The following is a 24160-nucleotide window of genomic DNA, read 5'->3' on the forward strand; positions in this document are numbered from 1 at the left end:
TCGTTCTCCTCTTTTCATTGCCCTATTGAGTAAGGGTCGGTGTTTGCAAAAATGTCGAGCCGACGGGGTCAGGTACCAGTAGTGACAATGGCAAAGGGGGGGAGCTGGACACTAGTTGTGCTAGTGGAATGACCCAACTAGACCTAGTCAGCCCGAACCGTTTTGCGGTTCTAGAGGACCCTGAACAAGAAGAGGCAAAGATGCCAGATCTGGACACTGCGGAACCGGAAGAGATTGCTCAGGATGAGTGTCTGGGTAACAAAGCCGAGAAGGGTGTAGTCAAGGTGCGAGTTTAACGAGCGAGGAGAGTGATTTGGCCCATAGAAGCGAGGATCTGGAAGAGAGGGTTGATACTGGGTCAACTATGGCAGTGACTGAGGGGGACTTGTTCTGTGATAAACAAATGACTCCAAACAAGAACCTCAGGGCAGCCAATCCTAAGAAAAGAGGTGAACCTGAGAAGAGCAGTAAAAGTAAGCATTCAGGTGATGGTGCTATGACCTTAAAGGTGGAAGATCCTCCCCTGGTTCTAACCACCCTGAATGAAGAGTGGGCGAACAAAATGCAGAACATATCAGAGATGTTGAAAAGAGGGGGGAAGGGGAAAGTCAAAGCCAAAGAACAAAAGACAAATAAGGGCTGCACAAGACGAAAAACCAGAGGCAGCGCTAAGGTGCGAGGGGAATGTGAAAACAACAATAGTTCCACATGAAGGTCCAACTATGGAATGGAAGAAGGATCGGTAAAGTCGAGAAGCAGAGAGAGGCCAAAGATTATATAAGAGCGCAAGAGGCAGATTTGATTGGCTTGGTTGACGGCTGGCGAGCTTAGCTTAGAGAAAAGGTTAATTCTAGTTCCTTTCGGGCAGCGCGAGTGGAAAGCCCTACAAAGTAAGCCCTCAAAGTCTTTAAGTTAAGGAAGCCGAGTTGAACAGAAGATAGAGTTTCAGTTCCAGTGAAAGCCCCTACTCCCATAAAGTTGGAAAGTGAAGTTCAAGTGCTGAAGTCAAAGAGAAGTTTCTTATTTCTGTGACCGCGAGTTGCAATAAGTACTTTAAAGCTCAACAAGGAAAAATACAACCTTGCTAAAGCAGATCAGGAAAAAACCTTATTCCGGGCGTGAGCCATAGCACAGGGACTCTCGGTTGGTCGTAGAAATGAAAGAGTTAACAGTTTTCGCTAGTGAAGCTTTAAGAGATAGGGCAAGTAGTCTACGACTATCCTTGCTTTGTTGCCGGCTTTCATAGTCAAAAAAAGAAGTCGCTTTCCCCCTTCCTTTAGGGATGAATTCCATAATGCCGATCTGGCCTGGGAGGATAAAGGCAGGAAGTGGGATGAGAAGTGTCAGCAAGCGTTCGAGCAGATCAAAGAATGTTTGATGAACCAGCCTGTTTTTGTTTTGGTCCCGACGCGACCAGGAAAGCCTCTGTTACTGTACTTGTCTGTTATAGAAGCGGCAATGGGCTGTATGTTAGCACAGATGGATGACGAGGGAATCGAGAGGGCTGTTTACTATTTAAGTTAAGTAAGAGGATGTTGGCTTATGAGGAGAATTCTTCTGCGATTGAGAAGACTTGCTTGGCATTGGTATGGGTTACGAAGAAGTTACGTCATTACATGCTAGCTTACCAGGTTATCATTATCTCTAGGATGGATCCGTTGAAGTACTTCGATCCAATCAATCGATCGATCAAGAGGCTAATCTCTTTTGTTTAGGCCAGTAGCTAAAAAAAAGTCCTCGCTTTCTCTTGAACAAGGGAAGGACAGCATAGCATTAGCTTCAATTGAACAAGCTCAACCTTGAAAAAGAAAGGGGGTAGGCCGAAGAACCGTTGAACGCTTCAACTTGGCCACTGAAGAAGGCGAAGGCTGGGCAAGAGACTGGGCCAACTTACTGCCATGCCATGGTTGAAGCTTTAAGCTCTATAGACGGAACTCTTTTTTAGGTATTAGAGGAGAGAGGACACCACTCAGCACCCCACGGAGCGGTAAGGTTCAATGCCTAACAAAAACAAACGGCCAAAAGCAAAAAAAAATGTATGGCTGAGAGGAGAAGAAAAAGAACGCATGCATGGAGTCTGTCGGAAATTATAAAATCTATGAAAAGACATCTAAGGCTAAGAAAGAATTCAAGAAAGTTCATTACTGAGAGAAGTGGTGATCTCGTCTTGCTTGCTGGGAGAGAGGAAGCTTCCGGACCACCTTTTTCAGCCAGATAGCGAGCGATCACTCAGCAATGAACACTAACTGAAAGCGGCCGAGAATGAGTACCTATCCCTTACGGGAATCGAACCCGTGTCTTCGACATGAAAAGACGATGTCCTAACCACTGGACGAAAGGGACCAAAAAGCCATTCTTCATATACCTCAGCTCCGAGAATAGAAGTGGTTCGTTTTCTTTCTATACGCAATTCACGATTTCGTTTGTGTTCATGTTGGCGATTTCTGATGTGAATTCGGCGGGTCGTCCCCCCTTCCTACGGGTTCCCCCACCTACCCAGTGATACACCAACCACGCTCCTTTCCTTTCTCCGATCATAAAGTCCCCTGATCTCTTTCTTTGTCTTTCATCCCCCCCTGAACAGAATAAGTAAGGCCCCGTTATAATTCAAGAAAAAAAAAAAGGGCAGGGTGAAGCCCCCATTTGAACTGTCGAAGGCCTATGCTAAAGTAAGAAAGAAAGTACGTTAAGGTTACGAAGTCACTTTTTCGAACTATAAAGAAAGGGAGGCTAAGGGCTTACTTTGTAAGGTCAGCTGATTAAGAAAAGCTTAGGTTATGAAATCGCTTAGCCGTTAATTAATTAATTAAGTAGTAGTGAGGCGTCAGTACGGAGTTGCGTCAGCTGTAGATATAGACTAGGCTAAGGGACGGACTTCATCTCTTCTATTCTCTTTACTTACACCTTAAACTTCCGCTGAGTCTAACGAGGCTCGGGTGCGGAGCCTTCCACTGTGGACCGAGACTACGCAAAGGTAGAACACCATAGAAACTTCGCTGACTTTATCATAAACCTTGATTTCGCTACGCTCAATAAGAATCCAGAATAGCGGAAATCGGTTCGTGTTCCGCTTCCAAAGTAAGTCGTCTTTGCCCAAGTGTGAACTGCAGACGACTCTCCAGTGATTCCATTCCTTCTTTCTTGACTTCTGGGTCAACCCAACCCGCATGGGAAGAAGAGGGTCAGCCAAACAGCGGGCAGCTCCATTTTTACATTTGCTGAGGCAGACCAATTAGGCATTTTAGAAAAGGGAAGGGAACTTCTCACCGAAGGGGGCAGTAGGAATGAAGGAGGCGGGAAGCTACCGCTTCTAGAATGCAAGCTTATCCTTTACTTTTTTTTTAGAGCTATTGAAATAATAAAAAAAAAATTGTTGGATGAAGTAATCGGAGTGACAAATGGTTACGGTTGCGGAAACCGGAGAAAGTCGGGAACCGTCGGTTACCTTTTGAATCAAAGTAGCGACAAGCCGAGTACTACGGGGGAAGCAAAGCTTCGTAGACAGCTTCGCTTCCTCGTCGCTTCTTTCTGGCGACTAGCTTCTCAAGTGGGTGGCTTGGTAAGCAACAAGCTACCTTCAGCATCGGTAAAATCCCTATCAATAAATAATAGGCCGGAATGGTGGGGAAGGAGGCCCCCCCTACTTCAATGGAAAGGGGGGAATCGCCGTTTCACAGCCGTTCCTCTACAACTACCTTTCGCCCAACATGATCACAAACGAAGACAGAGAATTGCGTAGATAGGAGGACGAAACGCCCACTTGTCCTGATCGGAACGATTGAAGAAAGAAAGAGAATGGTGGCCCCTTTCGCCCAGGGGACATCGTCGGAGAACAATGTCGGGGACAGGGTGAGAACCTTCCGTTGGTTACGCCCTTTAAGTGTTGGTTCTTCCATATTTAGATATGGAGATAGATCCAGAGATAGAGATCTATATCTAAATATCGATAGATGGATATATTGAGAAATGGATATTGATCTGGTTTCAAGATCTATGAACAAGAGAGATCCCTAAATATCCATTTGAAAAAAGAGATGAATAAATAGATAGGGCGGAGCCAGCTGAAGGAAGGTCGCGTTAGCGCCCCTGCAATCTTTCTAAAGTAAGAAGCGCGAAACTTGACTTTGAGAAAGAAGGGCCTTCTATTAGAATATTAGTAAAGGCGCGTTAGCCTATCTAAAGGGGCTTCTTCAAATATCCCATAAAAAAAAACAGGGGCTTCTCAAAGCTTGTAGTTTAGGGGTGCGTAGGTTTGGAACCCTATACAAGGGGCTAGCGCGCAATGGCTTTCTCTGAGAGGGGCTACCTTCTTCAAGCTTCGCTTGCTGCTTTTCATTTTGATAGGAGTAGTAGGTGCTTGCTGCTCGCTTGCTGTCTACTAAACGAGCCTTCACTGCCCGCCCGGCCCCGTTTCTTTAATCTTAAGTAAAGTGAAGTCAAATCAATGAAGTGAACAGCCCAACCTCTTTGTTTGAAGCTTTTCCAGAATGTTACTTGTTGAAGCTTTGCTTCCCCTAATTCCAAAGCACAACAATAGACTTGCAACTATAGTATAGGAAAAAGCTTCTCTTTGATAGCGGTCATAGGGGGGTTCAGAAAGGATCTGATCGTAGATAGAGACTGAAACCGGGGGTAGGGGCGGATGTAGCCAAGTGGATCAAGGCAGTGGATTGTGAATCCACCACGCGCGGGTTCAATCCCCGTCGTTCGCCCATCAATAAATGGACCATTTGTTACGGAGACACAAGACAAACCTAGAAAGCATTTTTTCTGCAATTCATCTCTTGGCTTTCAAACGCATCCAAGCAATTGGTATCCGATTAAAACATAGAAAGCATAGATTCGCGTCGCCTACTTGCTGAAAGCACAAATGGAATGGCTGATCATTTCTTGTATGAAGTTTTTAAGACCTCACTAATCAGCCTTACACTTTTTAGTTCATAATGAATGAAATGAACCCCCAGATGAAGAGAAAATCTCCCCTCCCTTTTACTAAACCATGGGGAGCCCCGAGTAGTTTACCGGGCAAATTTAGTTGTCGTGACGATATCTTTCTTAGTGGAAGATCGGAAAAGACTTCTCTTCATCACGAGACTGATCGGATCTGCCGTAGACGCCCGAGACCTCCACAAGGCAGGCTAAAAGAGTAAGAGGACAACAAGAGCAAAGAGTTATGCTTTCATTTCTTTGTTGAGATTTCAATTCGGCACTCGGTTCCTTCGTCTTAAGTAAAGTGAAGTTTACTTTTTCGATTTTGAATTCTTAGTCGAGCTGATGGCGAGATCGATTTTTTGGTCGAGGTTCAAGAGAAAAGAGAGGAACCACCGCCCAATGGTGCTTTTACGAAAGTACGGTCGCCGGTGGCTAATACCTTCTCGACACTATCGAACCCGAAATCCACTCTCAATCGCTCTTTTTAGTGGGGAGGAATTCTTTTCGTATCCTGGACTTAAGGAAGGCAAAAAAAAAGTGCCCTATCTGCCTTGTTGTGATAGGGGGTGTTTGTTTTCAAGTCAAGCTCCGTATCCCTACCTCTTTTTAGGTTGGCATAACAAAGAAAGAGAGTGCCAAGAAACAACACATACCCATCACTTTTGGAAGGTTCGGAATCGTCAGGGAGCCCTTATAGACGTAAAGACTTTACTTCACTGAACCGGCACTACTATTTGTCGGCTCCTACCACTCGTCCCTCGTCTGCTTGTCGAGTGCGTCCTCGGCCCTTGCTCGTCTCTAGTAGCCGATCGAGTTTCTTCGCCCCTCTCCCGCTTATTGATTAGGGTGAGTCACTCAAGTCCCTTGTCACTCGACTCTCTTTTACGTAAATCCCGGGTTATGCGTTTTTCGGAAACTAAAGTCGCTCGTCAAGCTAAAAACAGAGGAGTTCCCTCACTACGAAAGGTGTCCCATGGACGGACGAGTTTCTAAACTACGAAAGATATGGAGCGGATGGCGTACTGATAGATCTCCTATTCGTTCTGGATCCAGCTGATAAAGCCCTTTTTATATTAGTAAAGCGCTAACGCGCCCCTTATTGAAAACTAAAGTAAAGCCGAGAAACTTGACTTTCAGAAAGCAACAGCAACCTATCTTACTAATAATAATGAAGGGGCTTGGCTCGAAAGGTTTACTAGAGCAAGGGTTGATCGAGCTTCCCGAAACTAAGAAACCGGATGAGGTGGGACGAGTAGGAGATCAAAAAGACTTCAAATTCCATCGGGTTAATAGTCATCCGATAGACGATTGTTGGATTCTTAAAGATCAGATCCAAAAGTCATTAAATGATGGTGTCATTGAAATAGACCCTCCTAAGCAACCTGTGGTCACCTCAAATCCGGTATTTGTAATAGTTGGAGATATTCTTTGCCCGATAGCTGAGATCTCGCCAAGCATAGCCTATTCTAGTTCTAGCACCGGAAGAGCCATTTCAGAGGCTCAAAATATTATGAAAAATATATTCAAGGAGAACGGAGCACTCGTGTTAGCCGGGAAGCGCCAACGACGATTGATTGCTATGCAGGCGGCCCTTGAGACGAGGTTATATCAAAAAGAAAAGAATAAGCATCGTCAGAACGATCCGAAGAAAATAGGCAGGGGGCAAAGACCAAAGAAAGAGCAAAGGAACTCAGACTCACCTAGTGAGTATATGGATTTCGTGTCTAAGTTACTGATGATTCCGTAGAACTTGTGACAAAGGAAGCAATGGGGGAATTGCCTTAAGAAGTTGACAATAAAGAGGTGGTGCCTTTATAGAGGAGGGTAGCTAAGGGTGTGGATGAAAAATGAGAGATAGACAGGCCACTTCATCTCAGGATACATCCAACGATGCACAAGAATCAGATTCCGACCAACTCTTGAACTCCAGAGACCCAAACAAGGCCTGCTTTTCCTCTCTTTAAGTACGGTTACCTATTTTCTTATTGGGTTAACAATCTTATCCACCAGGATATTTAATTCCCGGTACGACGGAGAAGGAAAGCCATACGAACATTTGGTACTCTTCCTTCAAAGATGTGGAGATAGAGCCAGAAGTGAGGCTTTGTGCCTTCGTCAATTTCCATTATCATTGACAGGTGCTGCTCTTACATGCATGGCTAACGCCATAAAACCATTCCTACTTGGGATGCTATGGTCACAGCATTTCTAAGAAGATTCTTCTATAGATATTTTTTAGAAGGGAACCACGGAAGAATTCAGATTAGAAATGTTGAATACATCGAAAATGGTCAGGAAGAAGAAGAGCTCTTAGGATAGAAAAGTACAAAGGGAAGAAGAAGTCAATAAGACTTAAGATTCTGAAAAAAAAGATGAATTAGACGAAGTCTCCATTTGCTATTCTTTTGTTGAGAAATTTTTGTTGATTCCACAAGCCTTGAAAGTCCCACTTATGTTGAATTCGAAACACATAGCTCCTTATCCAGAATGGATGGAACATGTCCCATATCCCCCTGAATGAATACCAAATCCCTAACTTTTTTCCGGTTTAATGCCGGAGATGACGCATTGGCTTATATTTGGTCTATTTTCAACAAGAGTGTGGGGTAAGAGCTGCTGTCGAGGCTCTCTGTTGCAAACAATTTTGTTACTCGCTTATGGGAAGAACCCTTATTTGGTATGATAACTTCGCCTGGGGATCCATACCGACATGGGGAGCTATGGTGGTAGCTTTTCTAAAAGAGTTCGGAGCAAGAAAGCCCCCTCAAGGATGGAATATTCCAAATCATGAATGGAGTGATTCCGATGATGATTGGGACTTCCAATCTGAACAACACCGACGGTTCTCATACTTCTTCAGTCTCAGGGGATGTGGAGAGTGCAGCATTTGACGGCCGGACCTATAAAGTTGATGAATTTTTTTAAGGTAGAGTCTAGTCTTATCATGCCAGATGGTTCAGATTTCTTTATAACCCAAGTAAACCAGACGGAGTTACGATCTGGCAAGAAATTACCTCCCGTTCCGAATTATGGTAAAAATCTTGTGCAAGAGTTGTCTCAGTCTAAGAATAGATCATCCCCAAATCCTGAAAGTCCCGTCCAGGATCATGGTCTATCGCAAAATCAAAACCCTGGGGGGCATCCCTATAGACCGAAGTGCTGGGGGCATCCTATAGAGCCAAAACGCAGTTACCCAACGAGGGAGACCACGAATGCTTGCTGGTCAAACATTAGCGGCTAATGGACAACATGTTCGCTATGACATATTAGCTCATCTCAAAAAGATTCCTGCACTTCTCAGCGTATACGATGCATTGAAGATGTCTGCAGAACGTTGGATGTGCCTAGTATACGCATTAACGAACCCAGAGGAGTTTTTTTTGAAGTTAACCAAGTTGAGATGAGAAGTAGTGAACCAACTTTTTCCGAGTGTTTGGCTTTGATCACGTTTACGGACGATTACTTGCAACCAGGACTCATGTTGCATAACAGGCCTTTGTTCATTTCAGGATACCTTAATGGATTGGAAATAACAAGAATCATGATAGATGGGGGATCGGCTGTTAATCTCCTACCTTTTAGAATGCTAAAACGTCTCGGGATTGCTATTCATCGATTGGCCCCAAACAATCTACTTATCCAAGGATTTAACAAAAGTAGGCAGAGGTCTCCGGGCATTGTACGGTTTGAATTAAAGATCGAGGAGTGGTACAATTTTTCCTTTATGTCATTGATGCGGAAACATCAAACAATGTTCTACTTGGGCGGCCTTGGATGCATGATAATTGTGTCGTCCCTTCTACCTATCACCAATGTTTCAAGTAAACCAAAGGTGGTGAGCAGAAGAGGGTGAAAGCAGATGCGAATCCTTTTTGCGAAGCAAAAGCGCATTACGCATCTGCTAAATATTTTTTTTCCGAAGATGAAATAAATGCTACAAAGCTCAAAGAGAAAGAGATTTCGACCTCAGACGACAAATCGACCCCTATGATGCCATCAGAAGAGAGGCTATGAAATAGGTGAAGAAGTTCGAAAAGTTGAAGATTAAGCAAAAAACTCCTGATACGAAGAAGGCCCCCAAAAAGCCTGCTTTCCGTTTCGTCCCAAAAAGTCACAGGAAGGATGGTGAGCCAGCCCTTATGCCAATTCAAGATGAGAGTTCCACTTCGCTTTAAAGGATAGGGGGGGATATCTGAGTCGATAGGGCCATATTCAAAAGGGAGATAAGTGGATTGAGCGTACTTTAATGCAAAAAAATAAAAAGAACTTCAAAAATTCCTCATCCCCGAAACATGATCATCATCCTAAAACCATCCGGATGCATCACTTGGAAATGCTTGGGCCAAAACCAAGAGCTAAAGGAGATGGGAAGTTAGCTGACACAAAGGAGCTTTACTAATAGAAAGGGGCTTAAGATATACGATTCGAAAGCTCTTCGAATGATGCAAGCAATGGGATACTCAATTGAGGAAGCCCAAGGGTTGTACAATGGAAGAGGAATGTTAGCACCGTTTGACGCCATGTATTCTCCAGCACAAAAGAGAGCTCTCTTTGAAGATCCAGAATGCGGAAAGGTCTTTAGGCGGCCGGGCTTAGTTTGTGAAGAGAAGTTTGAGGTACCAGAGCAAGATAGTCACATGTTCGAAGATGATAAAAAAGTCTTCCACATTTCTGAGGAACATGATTCTGATGAGGATGACGAAGTTAAGAAAGAAAAGGAAAAAGAACTAGAGCTATTTGAACAGCACGAACAACTTTGACTCGTCTCACCAGCTACTGGATAAGCAGTCAAAGAAACTACTTCTACTTGAATTTAAATAAACAGGATTTTGTTTCAATTCAATGCATCCGGCGTTGAGGAAGAGGAATAGGATCAGTCTTTTGTGAAAGTGCCCCACCCACAGTCTGACCAAGAAAACCTCCTTTCTCGATTCCGATCTCAGCCCTAAACATCGTATCGATCGTTTAGCGGCCTTCAAACGGCCTATCCGTTGCCTTTTGATTCAGAGGCTCATCAGATCTATTTTTCTACGCGCCCCAACTCTCGTAAACTCGGATTACCCGCCCCACTTGGCTGAATTTACATTCCGACTTCTTATAGTCCAAGTAAAGGATGAGGGGTGCCCTAAATGTGTGCGGTAGCACTCCTTATTTCCAGAAAATAGAAGTAGAATGAAAAGAGGCGCAAGCTTGTAATCTTCGATTTTCCGCCTTTGAAATGAACTTTTGCTCTTGTTTGATGTGACAACTCAGAAAAGCTCTTTGCCTAAGGTTTCCGTAACTAAAAAGGGGCAATCCAGAAGGAAAATGACAGAAAATTACAATAGCTAAGAAAAAGATAAATGACTCTTAACTTAGCAAAAATGTAAAGCTCTTCCGACCTGGGCAATGATTCAGTGATCTCAGGGCGTCTATCTGCAGGAAAAGCATCTACTTCGGCCGAATCGACTAGATTGACTCTTTTAGGGGATGAACGGACCACAGGATGAACTTGTTCGTTCACTGCGACGAAAGGGTTCCCTTTCTTCTTCTTCTTTAGAGCCGCGATCTCAACGATATGGTCCCTAGTGTATCTCCCCCAAACCTCTCTTATTTCCCTGTCCTCCGAAGTGAAAAAGTAACAAAGTTGTCCCCAGCTCTATCTCTTGTTTTGGTTTTCTGCCCTTTACTAATAGCTATTAGTAAAGCAATGACCAGTTTCTTTCTTTCAAGACCTCCAATCCGAATCCGAACAGACCTATTAGTCAGTCTATCTTTGGAAGAATCTACATTTGAAGGCCTGGGTGAAGCATTCCGGAAAATGAAATAAACATACCACTGGGAATACCCCTATCGTAGATCAGAATCATATGGTTAAGGTCCCGGCACTCAAGACCGTACGGCTAGTGAGACTTATGAATAGGTTAGCTCGACTTATCATCCGAAAAGAGTGAAGAGAGGAACCTTCGGAGCTCCTCTTCTATCGTATCGATTGAGCGGTTTATATCTTCTATCATCTCCGTAGAGGGTTCAGTCTCCACTATTTTCAGTCCGTATTGATCTCTCTTTTACCTACGTCTGTAGCAGATCTCAAGGGCATGGCGGCAAAGGAATAAAACCTCTCTTTTACGCCTGTTCTGTGATTACCCTTAGTAGAGTAGTCCCATCAGAAAGAGGTGAGGGTTGTAAAGTCTATCTACCAGTACTAGACTAAGACTGAAAGCAGATCTTCAAAAAGCGGATCCGAAAGAGGAACTTAATACCCGCACGTGCGTACTTTTTTAGAGTAGCGGGAAAGGAGGAACAAATACGGGTTCTGCAGCCCATACCTCACCGATTCGGGTTCGAGTACCAGATGAGACAGCAGCTCGGAAAACTACATGCATCCGGCCAAGGAACCAAAATTGAAGTAGAAAGGGCTCGCCCTGTTGGGGAGCTGAACCAAGACTTTGTAGAGGTTGTTTCACATCAAAGAAAAAAAGAGAAAATTCCATTTCTTGTTCAGCGATTGGCTAATTGCTAACTACTGAATGAACTCGTACAATGAATGAAAGCTCTCCCTCTGTTGAGAAAGGGCCAAGCTGCTCTCAAGATGCTTCTTTTCTTTGAAACCACAAATGAAAGGAATCAGATCAGTAGCAAATACAGAGGCTATTACGGAAACTACTATATATATTCTCTTCTTTTTGTTTTTCGCCTTAAAGAACACCACACGCGCAAGTCGGCCCAAGACTGAGTTCAATCCTCTCCTTTCGGCCCAACATAAAGCTAGCCTATAACAACTCTTCCTTGGACTTGGCCCTAGGGTGACTTCATATCAAATAGGTCTTTCCCCTGCTGTATCCCACAAGCCTTCCCAACAGTCGGTTGCCCTCCGTTCGCTGTCTCTTTCCCAATAGTCTCTGCTAAGCCGCTACCCACTCCAGAGAAAGATTCGAGAGGGGTCGACGAAGTTGACTGAGCCGATAGACGCTTTTTCGCAGTTAGTTACACCAACCCTTTTCTTATTCTATATGAGGATGTTGAAAGTCACATTCTGCATACATCAAATTGGCCATAGAAAGAGCTTTTCTCCTAAAGTAAGTAGAATCCTTAGTCGGATCAGTTTGCCCCAGAGACAGGGGCAGATTCAGTCACGAGCAGCCCCTACCCGATGGTAGCCTACTCGTCCATAATAAGGGGTGGTAGTTCCCCTAACTCAGTGAGATCCGGGATCAGAGTTTCAGTCGGTCGTAGCCGAAGCTAACTTCCACCCTTTCCTTTCATGCTCTTTCTCACGGGAAGTGGAATCTGGCCAATAAAAGAAGCCTTTGTCTTTTCCGGGAACATCTTTCTCCTCACTAAGTGGCTGCACACACCAGTCTTACAGATAGAGTCAAGCACGAGACGGGTACGTACTTGTTCTTTTCAGCATGTGCTAGCAAAAGGCTATCTGCGGTGGAATTCGTTGTTTTGCTGGTCGGCTGAGGAAAAGGCAAATGTTATTTGTAGGGATAGACAAGGCATGATTTTCGTCTTGATGAAGTGTAGAACGGGGTTGTCTTTCCATTGAGCCGGGGAGACAATCCACAGCGTAGTCAGTGTCCATTATTGGAGCACGACCTAGTCTGCTAGTCGCCTTAAACCACCCGAAGGAAGCTACTATACGGTCTCTTTTAAGCAGCCTAGGCAGAAGACTATGTGGGGAGTTTCCCGAGACGCTATTCCGAAAGCAATAGAGTAAGGCTCGTACCATTTACAAACTCATTCGAGAAATAAAGAAAAAAGAAGTCTCCTTATTAGCTTCATAAAGTAGACGTCCTTCTTGTAACAGGAAAGTCAAGAAAAAGGGTATGTCCTTTGTACTTTAGGTTGGAATACTGCCTTCGGTATTTAAAGATAAAAGGAAAAGTATTCGCGAATGGTTCTTTTTAAGGTTGGGTTAGGTACCGGGTATAGAGGGCAGCGTGGAGATTGCATCTTTCTTTCGGGAGTTGGGTCTGGAAATAGGGGATAGGAAAAAGAGTGTTCCTTTTTTCGACCTATTCTTCCCGAGTGATTTTCGAAATGTAGAGATTACACGCCGCCCCGAGAACTCTCTTTGTGTTGAGAGAGATTTCCGGGGTTGTTCTTCCTATCATTCCAATAAAAAAAGCAGCCAAGCATTCCTTTCGAGCGGATGTCCGGATTTCTCTAATACAGACAGCCAGGAGACCTAGCCCCCGGAGGAGATACCAGAGCAGAGGGAGGGCCCCAACCTTGCTGATGGCTTGTGTCATTGGGCGGGGGAAGGCAATGTCTCCTCATGTCGAGAGTTAGTGGGGGTCTTATGGATACGTTGAGGTTTTGCTCTTATCCTCTATTTTCGACTCTGGTTTTAGAGGAAGAAAGGGGGCAGCTAAAAAAAGAGCTAGGAAAGATAACTAGTCCGGAAAACCTATTCCCCTAGACTCCCGTCTCGGACATTAACCCTTAGGGCAAGAAGTTCCTTAACAACCCTCGAACACTGTCTTGCTAAGACCGGATATGCCGAATCTGAGCTGAGAGATGCTAGGTCTCGTCTAAGCCCTTGCCCCTCTAGAGATGAATGTGAAACCTCTTCTTTTGATTCACTTGCAGCATCTAGCCTTTGAAACCAATTACCATGTGATGTAATATCAATCCCATAAGCTCGGATTTATGGTTAAGAAGTTCCTTGACTTACTATGAATCGCATCTCTCAAGTGAGAAGGATATGATATATATTGGGCATTGCCTTCCCTTACTTACTAAGTAGGCAATCAATCAGTCCAGCCTTTTCTGATTCACGTGGCAAAGAAGCCCATCTAAGAGCCTATGAATGTGCAACTGACTAGGGCCAAATATAAAGAAATGGGGCTATTTCTATTCCGAGTTGGCCATTTTATTCTTGTCCGAAAGTCAGTGCCCCAGCTGAGTCAATAGCTGCCTAAGAGCCTGTGTCTAGCCAACCGGTGGAGACCCAAGCAGCAAGAACAAGAGGGCATTTTCGAACAAGAACAGTAGCGAGAAGTTGCCTAGCCTTGCTAACGGTTTTCAACCTTTATACCTCACTCAGGGCATAGCTCGAATCTAAAAAAGTTTTTGAAAGTGTTCAGAAATCGTCTGTGAACAAATCGGCTCTTGCAAGAGAAGACAGATCCATAGGCAGCAAAAGAAGACTTGAAGCGGTTGGCATGAGCTATTGAAGATGTCTTTAAAGGTGCTTTTTAGCCACTCGAGATAGGCACTGTGAAAGAAAGAGTGAGATAGACGTCTAAGATAAAGTGCTAGCCAGCAAGCATTCCTTTAGCCATGAATCCGATTCGGGGAGCATATAAATGGTATGCCAACACCTTTTTTTCATCTTCCTATTGAGTTGTCTTTTGAAGAGTACGCCCGGTTCACCAGGTATCGCTTACTTATGACACCTCTTCCGTCGTTTTTGGCCCCCAATGCCACCACCACAATTGATCTTTTCCCGATCGAGAGAGTGAGGTTCTTTGCCTTTACGAGTTGAGTAAACGAAGCACTCGGCTCCCACTTTCTTAAAATAAGTTTCCTGTGCTTGTCTTGTATTGAGGACACCCTCCCACTGCTATGAGAAAAAGCACTTGGCTCTCATTCCATCTTGAGTATAATACCTTCCGCGGTTAAGCCATCACTTCATACCCTTCGTGTCACTAATACTCATGTGCAGAAACTGAGAATTTCTTTCCTCCACTGACACGGAAAAATTCACTCCTTTCCATAGAGCCCAAATACCACCCGAGTAGCCATTAGCCTCAATTCTATGATGAAACTGAAAACCCAGCTTCAAACAAACTTTCCCTTTAATAAAACTTATTTTGTCACCCTAGGAAAACTTTTCAAGTGCCTTAAAACTGGCCGTAGAATTAAGAATTGGAAATTGATGGATAGGGTTCTTTCTGGTTGACTTTCCAAAGACACTAGGCATAGAAGGCTAAGGGCGGAATAAGCGCTATTAGTACAAATGAACTGACATGACATATTAGCCCTTGCTTACAGGAGTAGCCTGCACTGGTCTTGATTGAAAGAGTGTTGTTTCTGAGGAGGGTCTCCACCGGCGTTTATGGATAGTCCTTAAGGGCTTCCTCTTACTATCAGAGTAGGATGGCACTGGTATTGACTTTATTGACTTTCATTTTGTTCCGTAAATAGCTTAGCTTAAAAGCTTCTTCATTTACTGAAAGGAAAGGCTAAGCTGCTTCCTCTGCTTATATATATTATATGGCAAGCAAAACATTAGCTCTTGCTTGCCATATTACTGGTTCTGGCATACTGACTTACTTATTAAGCACTCCACCCTCGGCTCAAATAAGACCAAGCCAATTTCGATTAAATAAAGAAAAGGTGTCATACGGCTTCATCAGGATAGCGCTGTCATCCTAGCATAGATCTTTCTGCGTAGAGATGGATTCTTTCTTTCTTCTATAATAATATCGTTATACATTTCTCCTTTGCCTTACTGAAAGGCTGTTCAAACAATGAAGCTGAGTACGAAGCGCTCATTGCCGGCCTCCTGGTAGTCAACCAAATTGGTATAAAGGTCCTCATGATCCTATGGGAATTCGCAGTTAATCATTCGCCAACTCTAGGGTACATTTGAAGTATGCAAACCAGAATTGTTGCCCTACCACGCCATGGCTATGGAGCTCATGAAAGAGTTCGAGCTACTCGAATTCTGCCACGTACAAAAGAAAAAGAACGACAAAGCAGACGCATTCGCCAAGTTAGTAGCCGCTCTAGCAGCCCCCCTGGTGGCAGAACATAAGTCATTATACATGACAGGGTCCTTTTTCCAGGCCGGAAAGAACAACTCCAGGATTGCAACGCTGTCACCATAGTGGAAATGGCTCCTGCATGGAAGTATCTATTGAAGATTGAGACATTATTTTATTAACTACTTTAAGCACGGCAGATGGCCAGAAGAAAGCCACAAAGGAACCCAGCTTCGAAGGAGGTTGCCCCAGTATGTGTATTTAAACGAAACTTTATACAAAAAGTCTTATGCTGTGGCTGAGATGTTTGTCTAGTGATGAAGCAAGGCAAGCCATGTACGAAGTACATTCAGGGGTGTGTGGTGCCCACCGGTCTGGGCCAAAGATGCGAGTTAAGCTCAAACAGATAGGGTACTACTGGCCTACAATGGTCCAGAATTGTATGGACTATGTTAAACGCTGCAACATTTGTCAAATCCACGGAGACTATATGCCAAACCCCTTGCGTCCTACCGTAGCATCCTGGCCTATCTTTCTGATGCGCTAGTACTAAACTTACCTGCCGAGCATACGAAAAGGAGTATCTTTTCCCTATCTAAGCTATATCAACATAGCCAACTAGAAAACTCATCCGCTTGTCAATTCTTGGTGTAATACTCACTTGTAAATGATTGGTGTCAGAATTTTTCACTGATCAGGTGTGATCAGTCTCATCCGTGTAAGAATTAGGAATTCCTTTTCCAACTCGTCCCGGAATGGGCGTTATGGCAAAGAACAAGAAGAAAACAAAAGGAGAAATTTGTCCAATAGTAACAAATGGTGCCTCCACAGGTTGACATCCGATCCAACCTAGTAGTAAGCAATCCGCCAAAAGCAACCAAAAGATTCCTTGGTGAATCGGGCGAAAACTTGAACTACGCACATACATACTTTTAAAAAAAGGTAAAGCTAACAGACATATAAAAACTGGTGCTATTGCGGCTACACCTCCCGATTTGTCAGGTATACTACGAAGAATGGCATGGATCGGTAGGAAATACCATTCCGGCACAATATGAGGCGGGGTGGGCATCGGATTAGCAGGTATATAATTGTCGGGATGCCCCAAAACATTAGGAGCATAAAAAATCCAAATGGAAAAAGATAGCAAAAGCTACCCAACCTACTAGATCCTTTACATAAAAATAAGGGTAAAAAGCAATTTTATCCATCTCTGAATGTACACCCAATGGATTATTTGATCCATATTGATGCAATGCAGCCAGATGAAGAAGACTGGCGCCTACTAAAATAAAGGGGAGTAAATGATGAAGAGTAAACAACGATTTAAGGTGGCATTGTCCACGGAGAAACCACCCCAAAGCCAAGTCACTATGGTATCTCCTACTACAGGTATGGCGCTAGCTAAGCTTGTAATTACTGTAGCTCCCCAAAAGCTCATCTGACCCCAAGGTAGTACGTATCCTATAAAAGCTGTCACAATCATTAATAGGAATATTACAACACCGAGACACCGAACAAATTCCCTAGGACTGCTATAACTCGCATGATATAGACCGCGAAAAATATGAAGGTGAACCACAATGAGAAACATACTTGCCCCATTAGCATGCATATAACGGAGCAACCAGCCCCCTTCAACATCTCTCATAATGTGTTCTACGCTGTTGAAAGCTAGATCCACATGAGGTGTGTGATGCATAGCTAAAAAAACGCCAGTCACTATCTGAATGACTAAACAAATACCAGCTAACGGACCGAACCCCCACCAATAACTAAGATTGCTCGGGGTTGGATAATCTATCAAATGCTGATTAAGTGTGGAGGATATAGGTTGTTTAAGAAGAGAGAATCGTTGGTTCCTTATAGTCATTTCTCTTTCCTATCGTGACAACTCTTGTTCCCCCACCTTTTTATTTAGCGTTCTGGGGCCCTACTGACTATATATATATAATATATATAGTACCCTTTCTTCCACCTCCGAAGGATGGAGGGGGTATACAGCGAAAGAAGCGTCGAAGGGGTCATCCTGGCTTACTGAAAAGTCGTCCGACTGCTCGGTGACCGAATCAGAGAGGTTTTTACCGCTTTCTCTCCAGCCCTCTCGGACTGATCATCTTGCTGGAACAAAGCAAGCTTAGGAATGAATCTAATGGAAATTTAGGTCTCTGTCCGCTTGGAAGATTTTCTTTCCTCTTCGGTGAAAGAGGGCAAAGGCGTGTGGGAGAAAGAAAACTAAAAGGAGAGAAGATTTCGTCCACCAAGCGGGACAGAGTGCGACCCCTAAGCAATTGGAGGTTCTCGATCATCTCTTGGGGTCCATATCATCTGAAAACTTTTCCTGTTCCATTAGCATAGCTAAATTTGAATAGGATGACTCAGTGTCAGGAAAAGTAAGCCCCCCTTGCCTTGATTGAATTTGGCTTCGCTGCGCCCTGAATCAATCAAAAAGCTTATTGATTTGATTCATCCCATTTCATTTAGGCGAGAGGGAGGCTGTGAGTCACCTGGGCTACGGATTTTTCGGTTGGTTGATTCTTGAAATCACCTGTTGAGAAAAAAAAAGGCCCTCGGGTCCCGACCCACAAATGAATAGGAAGCGGGGCGAGGGTCTTTCATTAAAGGGGGAAAGGGTGGGGTTTTGTTCTGGGGGGGCCACCTTGCGCAGCTTTAGAAAGGAGAGAATTTCAGAAAGTCATTCTCTCCAACCCTTTCTATCTATCTTTACTTTAGAAGTAGGGCGAGAGAAAGTCAATATGATGTGCGTTGGTTTTTCCAACGAAACTAAGCACTTTTTTTTCTTTATCATTCGAAGGGCTCAGTCCCACACTCTGACTTCAATGATGGGAACAACCTCCGCACTCCGGCGCTCCAATGAACAACAGTTCTCCGCCTTACTATATTTAGAATAGTGGTCGACTTCGGGAGTTACATTCGTAACTTAATGTTATGTTTACGCGGTGATATTCTATCTTTCCAAGATTACCACCCTGTACGTAGTCTATGTCTGGGGAGCATACTTGACAGGAGATAGACACGGGCGGTAGAGAGGTCCCCCAGCCCCGTTAGCATCTCCGATCCGAGATAAGGGATTACCCGTTAGGTCTTTTCGGTCCGGAGCCGGCCGGTAATTGACCTACTTACCTTGCTTATGGACCAGCTGCAGAGCTAAGCCTTGTTCTATTGGTTTGGTGGTTGCTACCAAGACGATTTCTTTATGCCCATCAAAGGACCTCGAGATGCTAATCCACGAAAAACGATACGAGAAATTCGAAAGAACTCATATACGGAACGAGGGCGACCCGTGAAAATACATCGGTTTCTTACTCGTGCAAAGGAACTCTTTTTTGGCAACTTGACAACTTATAACGATGTTTGTACAGAATATCACAATGAGTATCTTTACAAAAGTCTTTATAAAGATTTCGTATTAGCCGCGAGCAATCTACGTTTGTGATCTCGTATATTTCGCTTCTCCGACATCTTACTGACTTTCCTCATCTTTTGAAAAGCGCTCCACGGTGGTAAAGTCTCATCTTGTGTGTTGGCCGAAGTGACAATAGTCACATTGAACCTCGAATATGTTCGAGGATCTCGAAATGATCTTACAGTTCGTGGGAGAATTCGCAAAACTCCGTTTCCATCGAGAATTGAATGGAGTTTTCCCGTATTTCGACCGGAGAATCTAAGAGAGACATTACTGTCGAGATTCTGACCGAAAAATTAGACATTCCATGCCCTCGGAGAGTGCTTTGTCGTGCTAGGTCACTGACATATCATTTTTTGTCTTTATTTGACCCCAAGAATGGATTGATCGAAACGACTTTCCTGTCGAACCCCTTTGTGTCTGTATGAATTTCTGACCGCATGGAATCTCCATAGCCAATTTTCCATTTTTGATTATGAAATCATAAGGTGCCTTTGGTACTACTCTTATTTCACACAATCCAGGAACTTCCATAACGTTGGCGTGATTCGGTTTGAGCAACGGATCCTGACGTGATACATCTTCGTAATGAAAATAGAGTGGAAACATGAGGTGGCTTTTACAGTATCTATAGAATAAGCACTGTGAACTATCTGCTTCAAAAAGATAGTTGTAAGAAAGAAGACTGAAGATTGGAATACGAATGAGATCAGAAAGGCGGGCAAACAATGCAATAGCTTCGGTTAGATGGCGGACCTCTGGTCACTGCACAGAGGGCGTATAGGAGCGCAGAAGAGAATTCCATAATTCAATTCTTATCTTTCTACTAGAATATAAAGAATGAACAAAATAAGAAAAACGAAATATCTATTTTCAATAGGGTTAACGCCGGTTGTGGCGACGGTTGTGGCCCAGGCGCCGTTTCGTCTATTTCCCAATGAATATGGACCATAAAAACAAATATGAAATGAAAGACACTACATAGAAATAGAACGATTATGGGGATGTACGGCTTAATCAATGTTTCAAATAGATATCCGATACCTTGAAAATGAGAGCTACGAAAACGGTTCGTTTAACTAACCAATTCCAGTTGATCAACCATCTCCCGCTCTTGGGGACGAAGCTGCTTTTACAACCGAACGATTGATTATTATTATTAAAATTACGATTTTTCAGTGGGTTTTGGCGTTTATGGCGTCGTGTGGCATGTGCCACCGCTATTATCTCTTCTTTGAATAACCACCATAAACTATAAAATCCTGTACGGACAAGAAGTAGATACAGATCGGTCCCCACCCTTTTTTGAATTGAATGTCACATTCCATGTCCTCGAACAAAGTTTTGATCTTTCTTGCTAGGAAGGTGCTTTTGGATGAATCAAAAGATTTTCATTTTACTCCACAAAAAATCATAATGGAAGGTGTCTTCTTTCTTTGCTTCTCCTTGTGCTATCAAGACTGATTTACATTCAAAGGTACTGCAAAGCCGCTCATGGATTGTGTTCGAATTAATACCTTTTTTTGAACTATCGTTCAGAATGAGTAAGAAATGAAAATCTTTGGCGGGTGTCATAGTAGCATTTTGTACTTTCTTTCCTCCTCTAGTCTATTAATCAAAAAGATCCCTGAAACCGGAACCGGACAACGATTTTCCTTTCCGGATTATTCCCCGTTCTCCGCGAGAAATATATATATAATCGGGGATTACTTATTAGACTCTGAATCCATTCTCTCTCAGAGGATTCAATCTTCTTGGTAATCACCTACGTAATTTGAGGACTCCTATTTGCTTTTGCTGATCAGCACAGTTGATGGCTGAAGATAAGACTGCCAGATTGGTTTCTGCATATGTTTCAGAAGATGGATCAACCTTTCGCATGGATTTTTCCAGGTTATGCAGAAAATGTCGAATCTTGATGTGCTGACTGGACTTCAAGACTTCAAGGTCAGGTCCGCCTAAATTGCTCCCTACCTATAAATGCTTCTTAAGTAATTATGCTTCTGCTCTTTTAAAAATTCTATTCTAGACCTTTGGTCCCTACATTCCTCCTCTTTAGTCTTGCTCTTGTTTTTGCACTTACTTACAGTTAAAGCCCAATTTGAGGCCTGCAAACTTCTATCCACAACATCATTGGAATATATAGGGCTCAAACAAAAGAACTTGATGAAGAAAACTAATCTCTGGCATTGACTCAATATAAGACTGAACACAAACTGCAACGACCTAACAGTAGACAGAAAACAGTGTGTAATGACCGCAAAAAAGACAAAAAATAAACGGAGACGTGTCACCAGAGAAAGAAGCACTCTCAAGTGACATTTACAGCAGGGAAACCCCTCGGATATCTGTCGTCTTGGCCCTTGTTCGCTTTGTCAAATCATCTTTTGATTTGGCACTGCGCGCAGGAGGCGTACCCAGGTCGTTATTTCGATCGTTATGGGGTACTCGGTGATGATGTGGTCATTGCCGACACAGAAGTAGCTAGGTTGGCTCAGCACTATCTGTCCAAATTAGGTGTTAAGATTTCTTATCCGAAATCCCTAATTTCGGATAGTGGTGCTGCCTCGTTGCTAAGGCATACAACTGATATGCGAAAACAATCAGATATGTTACAGCCGATAAGCGACAATCAATAAGATATGTTGGTTTAGACTGATAATCGCAAAGAGAAGAGAAGATGCTCGCCTAAAAGGAGAGGGAAGTTAAAACTCCTATCCCTATTTTTATCTCTAAGTTATCCATGTTTTGAAGCCTTGAAGCTTGATCTGCCTGATCCACTTTCCACTGTGAACCTGCCAAAGAAAGCTGGCTGACATATTGACGGACTCTCGGATCATGGATGAAAGAGCTATCCGGTTCCAATCTCGTTTAAAAGAAAGGAAGTGGAAAGTCATGAGCTTCTCCTTCTTCTTTTCGTTCTAGTGTTGTATTGAGGAGAGAATGTGGTGAGAATAAAGGATAGACTGTCCTTCCGATGAATCTACTTTGCTTTGATCACCAGTAATGAATGGGTTGACTCGCTTTGATTTTTTGTTGAGTGCAGTCAACCCCGCGTTCCCTAAGTTCAGACTCTTGCCCTAAAAATGCATTTCCCAAGAAGGAAAGCAAAAGACATAAACTTTAAGCAAACAAAAAAACAAACAACTCTTCTCTTAAAACCCTTGTGCCAGCGTGGAGCAAAGCAAGATGCTACAATGAATGAAGAATCGCAGTTTACATCGAAGAAAAAGAAAATGAAAAGCTGCTCGACGAGCGGTTAAGCATCATCAGAGAAACTAGATATTAAAAAATGGATTTCCAAAATAAAATAAAATAATGTCCAGGCCATTTCCTTTCGAGGCATACTCTTCTTAGTTTGAACCCTTTTCAAAAGGTATTAAGGGGCAGGAGCAGCCAGAGGCGGGGATCAATTTATCTCCTTGGGCTCGGGAAAAGACTATTCAAGCATTAATCTTCATTCCGGGATGGGGAATCTCTTATTATGCTTCTAACCCACCGGACCAAGAATGAAGTTATCACGAAAAGGAACTGAGTCCGATCTTCTTCCACCTACGCTACGTCAACTGGACTTTTTCACTATAGTAGCGAGTAGTTCGAAACCCGCAATAGAAGGGATTTAGTTTGAAGGGAAGAGTTCCGGTCCGGCGTTAGGCGTTATCGGTGTGCTCATTCCGGATTTATTTGTACCGCCCAGAAGAGCACGAGAGAAGAGCGGATCCAATACCAAGTGACTTCTTTCCCAGAATGATAAAAGATGGTGTTTTCTATCTCTTTTTTTTTTTTTTATGAATTGAGTCTGTTTTTTATGTTATTTTGTACTGTACAACTACTTTTTGTGGGATCGTTTTCTCATGAGAGGTAATTAAAAGAAATTAGAAAATGGATTGCTACCTATGCCTAGATCTCGGATAACTGGAAATTTTATTGATAAGACTTTTTCAGTTGTAGCCAATATCTTATTACGAATAATTCCGACAACTTCGGGAGAAAAAGAGGCATTTACTTATTACAGAGATGGTGTGATTTTATTTTTTTATTTACCGCTGTCAAGTCTTAGGAGAAAGACAAATTAGTCGGGATAGAAAGATTTGAAATAACTCTACGCTTGTTGAAGGTGAAGTTTATAAATAAAACAATTCCTTCTGTCGGGTATCCCCGATTAATGCAGCCTCAAATGCTTCAATTGTCAATTCTAGCATTGAACGAAAGGTTACACCTATGCCTATGGCTATGGGTTCTGTATTGCAGGTTAACCCTACCCCACTAGTACCAATAGGCGGCATAGAGGAAGAAGCACTACGCCTAGGAATCAACAACGCAAAAACTTTGTTAGAAATTATCCCTTTCTTTATTGGGATCGGGACTAAGAGGAATGGTTGGGACAACAAACATCCATCTCGTTCGTACTTTGGATACCCGTATAACCATCGAAGACTGTTGAAGTGACTAATTCCTAGAAATTAAGGAAGATTGAGGACAAAGAAATTGTTGGAGTTAACTTAATATTTTTATCTAGTATCAACATGCTTGATGTTAAGAAAAGATCTTTTGCAGGAAGGTTGGCTAGAGATTTCTTGTAAAAACACTAGACCTGCTCAGTTCATAATGAGAATATTTCACTCCCTTTTATTCTATGTTATGTATTATTCTCATTATGAACATAAGGGAGGAGCCGTATGAGATGAAAATCTCACGTACGGTTCTGGAACGGAGATTCTTTGAATCGAATGACGACAGTAACGAATGTCTGCTCAATCCGAAGGAAATTATGCAGAAGCTTTACAGAATTATTATGAAGCTATGCGGCTAGAAATTGATCCCTATGATCGAAGTTATATACTCTATAATATAGGCCTTATTCACACAAGTAATGGAGAACACACAAAAGCTTTGGAATATTATTTTCGGGCACTAGAACGAAACCCCTTCTTACCACAAGCTTTAAATAATATGGCCGTGATCTGTCATTACGTGCGACTATCTCCACTATAGAAAGAAATAAGAAAAAAAGAAAAATTTTAATAGATATAGTCTTTCTTCATATGCATCGTACAATACTACGTTTTTTTTCTGCTGTAGTAAATTAATCAACTTCATAGAA

At 43.0% G+C, this 24160-nt stretch overlaps 1 protein-coding gene, 1 non-coding gene and 1 pseudogene across 2 annotated transcripts in view; 1 reads left to right on the top strand and 2 right to left on the bottom strand.

Moving 5' to 3' along the window:
• Positions 1–2271: 2271 nt before the first annotated feature.
• Positions 2272–2343, bottom strand: TRNAE-UUC (transfer RNA glutamic acid (anticodon UUC)). Its single transcript has one exon. It is a non-coding gene; the product is annotated as a tRNA-Glu (tRNA).
• A 16700-nt stretch (positions 2344–19043) lies between these two features.
• On the bottom strand, positions 19044–19953 carry LOC131177731 (60S ribosomal protein L5, mitochondrial-like; annotated as a pseudogene).
• A 4175-nt stretch (positions 19954–24128) lies between these two features.
• Positions 24129–24160, top strand: part of LOC131177729 (photosystem I P700 chlorophyll a apoprotein A1-like) — a 3724-nt gene continuing 3692 nt past the window's right edge. The window contains exon 1 of the mRNA XM_058142829.1: positions 24129–24160. This exon is cut by the window's right edge and continues 3692 nt beyond it. The gene's annotated coding sequence lies outside the window, so the exon portion shown is untranslated.

This window comes from Hevea brasiliensis, unplaced genomic scaffold (assembly GCF_030052815.1).
Source record: "Hevea brasiliensis isolate MT/VB/25A 57/8 unplaced genomic scaffold, ASM3005281v1 Scaf77, whole genome shotgun sequence".
Taxonomy (NCBI): domain Eukaryota; kingdom Viridiplantae; phylum Streptophyta; class Magnoliopsida; order Malpighiales; family Euphorbiaceae; genus Hevea; species Hevea brasiliensis.